The 10,891-nt window shown below is 50.2% G+C and overlaps 1 pseudogene; it reads right to left on the bottom strand.

Moving 5' to 3' along the window:
* Nucleotides 1-6,227: 6,227 nt before the first annotated feature.
* LOC136467482 (proline-rich receptor-like protein kinase PERK15) lies at nt 6,228-9,718 on the bottom strand (annotated as a pseudogene).
* Between the last annotated feature and the right edge of the window lie 1,173 nt (nt 9,719-10,891).

The following is a 10,891-nucleotide window of genomic DNA, read 5'->3' as shown; positions in this document are numbered from 1 at the left end:
CACGCACTCCGTTGATTTAATTATCCTAGTCAAGACCTACCGTAGCGTCTGCGCTGCTACAGTGCTCATCTACAATGTTCCATGTGGGAAGGGTGCCTGAGCTACGTTTGCAGAGCAGCGAGAGAGCGACGTGCTCAGCGGGCCGAGCTTGTGAGTGAGATTAATGCGTAGCGTGTGCGATGCTGTTGTTATGGTCGATCGTCGCTGTGCGCGTGCTGCGTGGGCTAAGCAGAGCAGTGGAAACAACGGTGGCCGAACTCGAGCTTGGAGGCAGGGGAACAAGCGGCAGTCGTAGCTCGGCCTCGGCTTAATGGCGCACGAGACAGCAGACATGCATCGTGGCAAGGACACGGGCAGCAGCAGAGTGAGAGAGAGAGAGCAATATGCAGCAAGGCCAGCAGAGGGAGGGAAAACAAGGAGCGGCTCGGCAAATGCAGACAGAAAACAATCAAGCCAGAGAGAGAAGCAAAAGCAAAGGCTAGAGAGCATGGATGCGGATGGATGAGGAGACTTTGCAATGCAGAGAAATGCAGAGCCATGATGAGAATGAGGTAGTGATCAATAGCAATGCCAGCCGAGTACGCTGTACGCCGGAGAAATAAACGAAGCTGTTGCGCTCTCTTTCTCATCAGTTCGTGCTTAACAAAATAAACCCGTGAGTAAATATATATCGTTCTATTTATTAATGGATTTTATCTTATTTATAAAAGTTGATTTTCATACTTAATCCAACAGAACAAACCGTTCGCTAGAATTGTTATCGGATATTCCTAAATATTTCTACGCACGGCGTAATTTAACTTGAGCGTTTATTTGAGTCTAAGAAACTAAGCCACACAGGATTCGCTTATCGTCTCAAGTACGTTTTAAATTAAAAACCCGAGAAACTCGTTTCGAAAATTTTTCTTAGGCCTAAATCGTGGTGCTAAACAAGATCGTAACACTAGGGATGTTACAGTGGCGGCAACCACCAAGAGTAACAAGCGAACCCCGTAGCGAAACACGAACACCAAGTGTCTCTAGATGTAAACACTCAAGCAATGCACTTGGATTCACTCCCAATCTCACAAAGATGATGAATCAATGACGGAGATGAGTGGGAGGGCTTTGGCTAAGCTCACAAAGTTGCTATGTCAATGCAAATGACCAAGGAGGTGAGCTTAAGCCGGCCATGGAACTTAAATAGAAGTCCCCACGAAATAGAGTCGTTGTACCCCTTCACTGGGCATAACTCGGGGTGACCGGACGCTCCGGTCAGATCGACCGGACGCACCCCGCCAGCGTCCGGTCAACGGATGGCTGCCATGTCATCCCTCTCTTCAAATACTGAGCGCCCGATCCCAACGGTCAAGTGATGATCGGACGCAGCACAGTGCCACGACCGGACGCAAGACCCCAGCGTCCGGTCACTTCTAGTAAGGTTCCAGCTGCGACTGGACGTGTCAGTTTGATCATGACCAGACGTAAGACCCCAGCGTCCCGGTCATTTCCAGTAAGCCTCCACTCACGACCGGACGCGTCTGGTCATTTCCAGTAAGCCTCCACTTGCGACCGGACGCGTCTGGTCACTCACTGTCTCCTCTGTGCGCTGCCACGTTAGCAGGACCGGACACACCCCGTCAACGTCTGGTCACAAAGTGACCCAGCGTTCGGTAGAAGACCGACGCCAGCATCTTCATTGCTTCCATTGACCAGACGCGCCGGTCTAGTTGAGGCCAGCGTCCGGTCCACTTTGTGAAACCCTGTCTTTTCTGTACAGGGCGCCGGTGGCACTGGCGGACTGTCCGCACTCTACGGGTAGACACTCAGCCGGTGAAAATTCTAACACTTGCTCAAATGTGCCAACCACCAAGTGTGTCACCTTGTACACATGTGTTAGCATATTTTCATAAAAATATTTTCAAGGGTGTTAGCACTCCACTAGATCCTAAATGCATATGCAATAAGTTAGAGCATCTAGTGGCACTTTGATAACCGCATTTCAATACGAGTTTCACCCCTCTTAATAGTACGATTATCGAACCTAAATGTGATCACACTAGCTAAGTATCTTGATCACAGAAACAAAAAGGCTCTTACCACTTATACCTTTGCCTGGAGCCTTTTGTTTTTTTGCTCATGGCATCACCATCATCATGTCATGATCTTCATTTGCTTCACCACTTGAAATGTGCTACCTATCTCATGATCAATTTGATAAACTATGTTAGTACTTAGGGTTTCATCAATTTACCAAAACCAAACTAGAGCTTTCAGCGCGGCAACGAGGGAGCACGCCGTGGTGGTGCGGTCGCGGCGATGAGGGAGCACGCCGCGACGGTACGGGCGCGGTTGTGGTGGATGGGTTCGAGAACGAAGACGGGAGAGGGGAGAGTATTACTTCTTTAGCAACGCAAGTTAGGTGAGATTGTTGGACTGTTCGAACGGGCATCGAGGCCCACCAAGGAAAGAGTCCGGGCGAACGGACGTATGCTTCCCAACATTACCGAAAAATATCATTCTCATAAATTGAATATTTTCAAATATATAATTAGCATCATTACATAAAGGTAAACCATGAAATATATTTTCGTAATAAACTTATTTGGAGATACAAATGTTGCTAGTATTTTCTATAAACATAATCAAGCTTAAGAAAATTTAACGAGTACGAATCTCAAAATAACATTTTTTATAAAAAAGGAGAGAGTATACTTTTTTAAGATATTGGACCTCCACTTTTATTTTTCTTTCTGTGATGAAAGCCCAGATTTATGTTAGGAGGTGGGACCATGGGACTAGTACCCCAGCCTCAAGGTGGATAGGCACAGTCCCAAAACATACCAATATATCACTTACACACGTTTAGATTGTGCTCCTGACGGACTCCAAAGATATCCAATCCTAAAATGAAATTACTGCTCGTGGAATCAGGCAACGATTTTAGAGTAAAACCAACTAAATGTTGTATTTGTAGATTGTCTATGGAAACCACTCAGAGGCAAGTTGCCTCAGCTGGCCAGATTCGCTTTGGTGGATCATCAGGGGGACTGTTCGTCAGTGCACCCTAGTCACTCAGAAATCCAAATCCATAGGGGCTAAGCGTAGATCGAGTTTTTGCTTTTGTGTTGAGCTTGTGTTTGTGTGCTTTGGAGTCCATCTAGCAAAGTATATTGTGTAGTTGGTGCCTAGGTGAAGCTACCATCCATGGTGATTTCTATGTGATAGCAAGCTACTTTGGTCTCTGTGCAACAGTGCAAATATGAATGGGCAAAGGCTCCCCCTACTTCAAGACTTCTATAGGGCTACTAAAAGGCAAGATCCTCTTTCAGCATTGTTCACTTGCTCTTTAATTTGGACTGATGTATTCAGCTGTCCGTTAGATAAGGTTGGGTATCTGTGCGTACAGATACATATCTGTGCGTATGACGATATATCTGTGCGTTATATCGTCATACAGCTGTAGTATTTGTACGTATCTGTGCCCCTACATCAATGGGATTCTTCTTGATTTGATATATGGTTGGATTTCTAATGTTTAGTACGTTGATGATACTATCATCATGGCGGATGACGGTGATAAGTCCATCTTAAATCTTAAATTCATCTTCTACCATTTTGAATGGCTGTCTGATCTCTAAATTAGATGTCATAAGAGTGAAGCCTATGTTTATGGTGTTTCTCAGGGTGAGATAAAGAATGGCAAACTTGTTAAATTGGTACTTGGGAACTTTGCGTATGAAGTACCTGAACATTATTTTAACATCTGGCCACAAATTATGTATCACCGCTTTTGCTGGGATTCAGAGCAAGACGATCAAGGGACTTGATCCTTGGAAGGGCAACAACAACACATCTGAGGGTAAATTGATTCTTACCGATTCTTTTTTTTAAGGCAAAAACTGTGGGGGAGATCCCACAGCACTTCATTTTTCATTATATAAAGAGGGAAATACTTACAATGGGTGAAAGAAGGTACACACAAGGTAAAAATTGACCTTAACTAAAACCATCAAGCCAAACACAAAAGGAGGACCTATCATCCACCTTCAACCTCTCGGACTGCAGACGGCATTGATTTTTAAAATTGCTGAACCAAGTTGCACAGCTCGGACTCACATTGTCAAACACTTTCTGAGCTTCCAAATTTCCCAAGATGCAATCAGACTTATTTCCATGAAAAAGGGCCCAGGGTACTGACTTCTGGCAGCAGATACTCTTGTGGCCAGATTCTGCGTGTTATCCCAGGTCACGTTTAATTTTTGCTAGCATTGTTGTGCGAACGGGCAGCTGAAGAAAAGATGGTCAATGTCTTCCTCTTCTCCAGGGTTACACATAACACAATTTACCTCCTCTTCTGCTAGCATGTTTCTCCTCTTGAGCATTGACTTGGTGTTTAGTCTGTCCACTAGGCTGAGCCAAGCAAAGAATTTAATTCTGTTCATGCACCGTGACTTCCATACCCATGCAAAAATAGGGTGTCCAGGCCTTGCAAAGCTAGCTTGTATAGCCTACTAGAGGAGTAGGTGTTGGAGCCCCACGTTAGAGTCCATTTGTCTTTGACGGATTCATCAAAGCTGATAGTCTGGAGCAGATCTTGGAGGCTTTCAAGCTCAGTAAAAGCTTCCTGTGTGAGAGGTAGCATAAATAGCGAATCCAAATCCTTGGCTTGCATGACGCCCTGAACTGAAATTCTGTCATTTCTGGAGAACTGCAGAAGGTGTGGGAAGGTTTCAGCAAGAATAACATGTGACCATTTATCGTCCCAGAAGAGCACCGTCGACCCATCGCCTAAACTGCACGATGCTATGCTTCGATAGAGAGAGTTGAGCCTTAGTATATCCTTCCACCAAAAGGACCCAACCTCTCTTGCTGCATGTGGCACTTTATTTGTGTAATATTTGCTCCAAACTAAATTGACCCACGGGATGTTTTCTCTGTTGTAGAACTTGTGTAGGTGTTTGAGAAGCAATGCATCATTTTGGAGACGCAAATTTAAGATTCCAAGTCCACCTTTGTTTTTGGGGGTGATGCATCGAGGCCATGCAACAAGATTGCCACCTCTTGTGTTGTTACTGTTGCCCCTCCAAAGGCATTGCTTGCGGGCTCTGTCGATGTTGTCGATCACGCCTATCGGCAGCTTCAAAGTGCAGAGCGAGTATGTTACCGTGGGAGTGGTAGCTGAATTGATCATCTCAAGCCTGCCAGTATAAGAGAGTAACGAGGAACATGCCGATAATCTCCGTTCAATTCTGTCCATCAATGGTGTGAGGTCCTCCATACGCGGCTTTGTCGTACCCATTGGAAGTCCGAGGTAGGTGAAAGGCATGCTGCCAATGGAGCACCCGAATGTGCTTGCCAGGTGTTGCATCTTTGCCATGTCAACATTGATCGGGATCATATGCGACTTGTTGTAGTTCACTTTGAGTCCAGTACTCTCGGCAAAACTGTTTAGGAGCGCTTTCAGGCAAAAGAGCTGGCAGGCATCCGCTTGAAGAAACATCAGCGTGTCATCGGCATATTGTACGACTGGGAATTGTCCTTCTTGCTGCCGGATGGGAGCTTTGAGTAAGATTCTTACCAATTCTTGCTTAACCAGCTTGCCTATTTTTGGTTTGGGTTTCCACCTTCCGCCTATTGGAGCTCACTCCAAGATGGATAGCTCCGGGCAAAATTTTTATGCAGGGTAGAAAACAAGTTTAGGCCAAATGGAAGTATGTGAGCAAGCCAAAGGATAGAGGTCTAGGCATTATCGATACTACAACGATGAATGAATGTTTACTAATTTCAAATTATATCCAAATTATAAGTCGTTCGAATGACTTATAAGACATTAATAAAATGGAGTTAGAAAGTTACTCCGACTCCAGGAGAACTTGTACAAGTTCCTAATTCCTCAGCGTCTTTCGATGAGATGGCCTGCTTATCGCAACTACTCTCTCCGTCCGAAAAAGAACGACGCCATGAGATACATGCTGATCAAACTTTTTCAAATTTGACTAGTTTTAGAAAAAATATTAGCAACATATGTATCACTAAATAAATTTATTATAAAAATAAATTCAGCAATTTATCCAATAATACTAATTATGTATTATAAATGTTAGTATTCTTTATATATAATTAGTCAAAGTAAAAAAATGTTTGACTCCTCGGGAAATGAGAATGGCATTGTTTATGGGACGGAGGGAGTAGCAGCAAAATTCGCCAAAATTCAGGCAAGCAGCAACACGTTACGCGCATGGAAACGCACAGATACGTACATTACATGACAGTATGACGATCATTACAAGTACTAAAGCTGTCACGAGCGTTGGGTATCTCTCGTAGTATCCGACAACCGATCCCTCGGTATATTGTACATTTGTACATCACACACATTCACACACGCATCTTGACGAGGTCTCAGGCGCCCCTCGAAACGATCAGCGATGTTGCTGCCGCCGGGACGCCGCATCCTCGGAGTCAGCGCCGTATTCGCTTGTCCCGCTATACTCGTTGCTGTACTCGCTGCTCTCAAAGGCCACCTTCCTGAACCTGTTGATGTTCGACGCGTAGTTGCCGCCCGAGTCGTACTCCGAGCCAGAGCTGAACATCATGCTCTGCCCTGGCTTCACCCCCTCGTTCAGGTCGTCCAGCGACGCGTCCCCTTCCAGAGCACGAACGATCTGCAGAAACGGGGGACAGACGGCGAAACCGTTCGTGGTAATCTCGAATGCCTTGCATCATTTCGCAGGCGAGGGGGTCTCGAACGCAAAATTCAGGAAGCCGAAGCCGAAGCTGAAATTCACCTGTTTCATCTTGGGTCGCCGCTTGGCTGAGTGGCGGCCGGCAGCGGCGGCGGAGGCACACATCCGCTCCAGCTCCAGCCGGTTGATCCTGTTCTCCAGCCGCGGGTCCAGCAGCTCGTCGAAGTTGCCTTCTTCGGACAAGGCGCGCGCCAAGAGGGGCCTCGCCTGCGCACCACCGCCGCAAACGTGTGAGAATCCAACGTGCGAACGCTTGCATGCATGCGCCAATGGAGGGGCAGCTGCAGTGCAAGGCAACACAACACACAGAGGGAGGCAAGCGTACCCAGTCAACCAGTCTGTCCTCCATGTAGTTCGTGGGATCAACCGGCCTCTTGCCGGTGATGAGCTCCAGGAGCATGACGCCGAAGGAGAACACGTCCGACTTGTCGGTGAGCTTGCCGCTCGACGCGTACTCCGGAGCCAAATACCTGCGCGCATATACACAGGCAAACGGCCGATCGGTCATCCAGGCACCTTTTTTTTTCTGCATGCTTCGTGTCGCCGAATGCACGCTTGACGTTGCCGCGGCATGGTGCTTACCCGAAAGTTCCCATGACGCGCGTGGAGACGTGCGTGTTGGTGTCTGTGGTCAGTTTGGCTAGTCCGAAATCCGCAACCTGGGGCGTAACAGTGCGAACGAGTTACAAATTCACTCCGGTGATCCGGTCGATCTTTTTTTGTTTGTTCAGTCAAACGCGTACCTTAGCCTCGAAATTTTCGTCCAAAAGGATGTTGACCGCCTTGATATCACGGTGGATGATCCTGGGGTGACCTTAATTTGTGTTTCACCATGCACATTGTCATTAGCAAGGAAAACCGTCAAAGATGAACATGGGATACCTCGCAAGAAATCGTCAAGCAACAGAAGGAACTAATCGATTTGGAGCTTACAATCTTCGTGCAGGTGGCGGAGCCGAGGGCGATGGCGAGCCTCCTCGGCCACTCCATCAACGGCACGCCCTTCCCTGCACCCACCACGCATACGCATGCATCACAACCAGCAATCAGAATGTCCAGGACGGAAAAGCTCAGAGCGAGCGCAACGCGCCGCGTACTGACCGTGGAGGTGGTGCTCGAGGGTATTGTTGGGCACGAACTCGTAGACAAGCAGGCGCTGGGAGGAGCCGGCGATGCAGTAGCCGACGAGGGTGACGAGGTGGCGGTGGTGGACTCGGCTGATGATCTCCACCTCGGCCCTGCCCGCTCCCGGCCTTGAGCTGCTTCACGGCCACCTCCTTGCCGCTGCCCGCGAGCACGCCCCTGTACACGTACCCGAACCCGCCCTGCCCCAGCACGTTCGCCGACGAGAAGCCGCCCGTCGCCGCCGCCAGCTCCTCGTACGAGAACGAGCTCTTGGAGAACCCCAGCGACGGCATGCCCGGCGACGGCGGCATCTGCCCGTGCGAACCGCTCATGTCCCCGCTCGCCGGCGAGTACGGCGCGTGCCAGCCGTGGTCCATCGCGCTGCTCTGCCACTTGGGCATGCTGTTCGCGTAGAAGACGTTCCCTGCACGCACGCACGCCGCGGCGCGCCATGTCAGTTGTTAGTCCGCACTCTCTCTCTTCATTTGTATGTCGTCAGCATGTAGCGTGTACCGTGCTCGTCGGTGTAGTACGGCAGGTTCATGTGCGGGGGCTTCTTCCTCCTCTTCTTCTTGGCGCAGCACACGCACGCGGCGATGCACATCAGCAGGCCGAAGGCCAGGACCCCGATCAACACGCCGGCCAGGATGACACCCACCTGCGCTGACCCGTTGCTGCTGCTGCTTCCGCTCTTGCTGCGGCTACTCTTGTCGGAGTCACCACCGCTGCGCTTCGGAGCCGGTTGTGACGGGGAGTCCCTTGACGGCGCTGCCGGCGGCGAGCCTCTGGCCGCAGGCGCCGGGGGTGGGAACGCGCTGCTATTCTGCGGCGCCGGTGGCGGCGACACCGACGGTGTGGGTGGCAACGGCGACGGCGGCGGCGAGCCCGAGCCCGAGCCGGAGGGCTTGGGCGACGAGTTGGAAGGAGGCGGCGACGACGTGTCGTCATCAGCTGGAGCGAACAATCCCAATCCGTCTACGGCGTGGCCATGATTGATGTTTAACGCCTTAACGGGGATGGAGTTCTCTCCTGGGGAGCAGGATCCACCCCACGTCCCCACCCTCTAGAGGGTGGGCCGGGGTTGGATTAGAATGGCGCACCTCCTCCTCCCGTCGGAGTGATGAACCCCTGCAATGCAAATGCCGGCAGAGCCGAGCTCATAGGCACGAGGAACCAAGCTGATGAGAAAAGGAGTCAAAACGCGAAGTGGTTCGTTCATGCGCTCATGGCGTACCTTCCTATTCTCAGTTTGGTCAGGGAGACTTTAACCCAAACAAGCCGGAGGTGACTCCAAGAAGGAGACGCCGTCCACGTCGCCCGATTTTTTTTTTGGCCGTCCGATCCGCGATCGTGTGGCTCAGATCTCTTGAAGCTGATTCTCGTCCGGAGCAGCTTCCCGTCGTCCTCTCCACCTTATTCGAATTCTTCGCGCTCTTATTTACCTTATACGGCTTCTTCTCAGAATCCAGCGAAACGAATATAATACCCAGCTTCGGATTTCCCTTCCCCAAACTTCTGCTTCGTCTTCCCCTTCCTCGCTCTCTCTCGTCCGCTCCCTCCCTCTCCCGATCCCCCTTCCTCGCTCTCTCTCGTCCGCTCCCTCCCTCTCCCGATCTCTCCCGACGCGCGGCCAGGGCGGCCACCGGCGTCTGCAGCGCGGCGAGGCTGCGGTCGCCCTCGTCCTCCTCCTCCACCTCCCCACGACGTGCCGGCCGGGCAAGTGCCGCTGGCTCGCCGCGTTGCCAGGCCGCGCTGCCGCTCCCCGGCCTCTGCCGCGGCACCGCGCGTAGCCGGCGGCGGTGGCTGTCCCCGGCCACGGGGCAGCGTGACCGGGCCCTGCCGGTGGCTGCCCCCCGGCGCCGCATCCTCCTCTAGCCCGCGGCCGTTTGTGTGCTACAGGAAACCCTAGGTCGGGAGCTCCTAGCGCCGAACCCCGCGCCCGACTCCTCTCTCTCTCTCTCTCTCTCGCACGCCGAACCCGCCCCCGGCTCCTTTCTCTCCCTATGGCGTGTGCAGCTAGCTGAGGTCCTCATATGGCTGTATTTCGAATTTATGCCTGTGTTTTTTTAAGATGTACCTCGATTTGTTTCTTGCAGGTTCTGCGCGGCCGACTGAGGCGGCGGTGGAGGCAGACCGGCCATGCCCCAGCACGGCGCGCGGGCCCCGCCGCGACAGGACGGCCGCCGGCAAGCTCAAACCCTAGGTTCCCTCTCTTTAACTCTCCTCTTGCATGATTTTTCGCTGCATGTGACATTTGGAGCTGGGAATCTTGGTCAAAGGAGACAAATGAGCAAGGCAAGGTCATTTTCAGCCTAGATCTATTGTTGTCTCCTTGTCTTACCAAGCTGCATGCTACTAACGATTGTTTTGCGTTCTGTAGGCTGTGGCCTGATCGGTTCTGTTGGATTTTGAGAGCGGGCAATTATTGTGCCATACATCTGAGCATGTGACCTTCTACCCTGTAGTCCTGGTGGTTTCTGGTTCAGTGTTTGCATTTTGGTCACCTTCAATGATGGATACACTTTTCTCTTCCTGCTACGTTTTACTTTGAGGGAATGGGGTACTGCAGTGATGATTATTGTAGTGTTTGATGCAATGATCATGGGCTATCTTTCCATAGTCTACATCTCCTCCTTCTTTTTCATAACTAATAAGGCTATGCTCATGGGCTATGATGATTCTTCCTTCGTTTTACATCTCTCTGCTATGTCCATAACTCAGGCAATGATCATGGGCTGTAAAATTCTATTTTTTTGCCAGCTGTTCCGTGGTGATTAAAGCCACGGTGGTTGTTCCTGTTTTTTATGCATCTCTTCCTACCTGTTCGAATTTGTGTTGTTTGGAGACACCAGTGAGGGGTAATTTTTATTGGCTATCGAGTCACATACTATTCTGTGGTAATTGAGGCGATGGTGGTTGTTCCTGTTTTTTTATGCATCTCTTCCTACCTGTTCAAATTTGTGTTGTTTGAAGACACCAGTGAGGGGTAATTTTTAGTGCCTATCCAGTATCTCTTAGTTATGAAATCGCAGCTTCTG

The sequence above is a fragment of the Miscanthus floridulus genome, chromosome 1 (genome assembly GCF_019320115.1).
Source record: "Miscanthus floridulus cultivar M001 chromosome 1, ASM1932011v1, whole genome shotgun sequence".
Classification (NCBI taxonomy): domain Eukaryota; kingdom Viridiplantae; phylum Streptophyta; class Magnoliopsida; order Poales; family Poaceae; genus Miscanthus; species Miscanthus floridulus.
The sequence above is the reverse complement of the archived record's forward strand: the minus strand, read 5'-3'. Positions and strand labels throughout refer to the sequence as shown.